Below are 1,569 nucleotides of genomic sequence, written 5' to 3'. Positions count from 1 at the left end.
TACGTCCTGCTCTTGTTTATATCAATGGAGATGTAATAAGTACATAGTTGATCTACCTTGAAATCGTAATGTGTGGTCTAACTCTAGGGCTAGGTGAATGATTTTGCGTTGATGTTCCCTCTACGGGCTAAACCTTATGGCTTATATACACACCAAGGAGGGTATCTAGAGTTTACAAGTCAGTAACTATAAGCTAGGCGGTGGCAGAGATCTTGGAGTATACGTCAAGTCTTGAGGAGAAGCAATCTTGATCACGCCTCCTCCGTGCGGCCTCCGGAGTCCATCTTGACCACGAATGAGGGTTCATCGGCCCAACCCAAAGAGCAATGGGCCGACTGGATTAGTCCCCCCTTATCCAGGACACCGTCAGTAGCCCCTGAGTGGGTCTTCGATGCCGAGGACAATTCCTACTAAACTTCAGATCCGGAGTCTTTGGCTCGACAAGCGAGTTCCCCTCTAAGGAGTCTTCGGGTTCCAAATGGTCCTACCAGGTGGACCCGAACTCGTCGCACGTGGCACCCGTCCTTAACCTTAGCAATCGCACCTTTACGGGGAAGCGAGTCGCTTTATGGAAAAACATCAAAGCGTTGGTCCCCTCCCCTTTATATTCATAGGTTAGCCGCGTCAATTTACCACGCCGGCCCAACCCTTCCTTTCCAAACTAATTGCGCCAGCGTTTCCTTCTCTGGAGTCCATCCTCTAGAGCTCACATGGCGAGCGATGCGGGCTCGTCCAGGCGCCCCTAGGCCCCGTCAGAGGCGATTGCGGTAGTTGTGCAGTTTCACGCCTTCATCTGGAGCATTTAGCCAAGCAAGGTTATCTGCCAGATTCAAATCTAACCGTGACCCGTGCTGGACTGACATCCATGAATGGTCAAGTATATGCAGAGAATCACCTATCCCCTCGAGAGGGTGAGAGGGTGTGTTTTGTCTCTTTTTGCTGGGTGGATTTGGATTCCCTATTCACCCCTTCCTTCGGGGTCCGCTAGAGTTTTACGGGCTGCGGCTCCATCACCTCACCCCAATGCTATCCTCCATATCGCGGGGTATGTTTCCCTCTGCGAGATGCACCTGGGATGCGAGGCACACTTTGAGTTGTGGCAGAGATACTTCTGCATCACGCCTTATTCTCACGCCGAGAAGTTATATGAGGTTGGGCAGCCAGGGTCTGGCGGATCGAGGGGACGGATTACCCACCTGGCTCACCTCAGGAGGACACTAACATCTGGTCGACCGAATGGTTTTATATGGAGGACGTCCCCCTCATGAAGCCAGTCCGGTCAGGATTCCCCTTATTTTCTATGGAGCACCCGAAGAGGCGATACAGCTGGAGGCCCAAGAGCCCGGCCTCGGAAGAAAGTGCCGAGGTAACCAAACTGGTGGCTTACATGACACAGCTGACGCGCACCGGCCTAACCATTATTGATGTAATGGCGACAACCATAAACCAAAGAGTCCAACCACTTCGACAGCGTTCCCGCTTGTTATGTTAGTTTAACGGGATCGATGATTCCTCATGAACAATTCGGGAGAGTTTCTACGACCAAGCGGCTTTTGGGACAGCGCTGGC

Source organism: Triticum dicoccoides, chromosome 2B, assembly GCF_002162155.2.
Source record: "Triticum dicoccoides isolate Atlit2015 ecotype Zavitan chromosome 2B, WEW_v2.0, whole genome shotgun sequence".
In the NCBI taxonomy this organism is placed as follows: Eukaryota; Viridiplantae; Streptophyta; class Magnoliopsida; order Poales; family Poaceae; genus Triticum; species Triticum dicoccoides.
Note: the sequence above shows the minus strand (reverse complement) of the source record.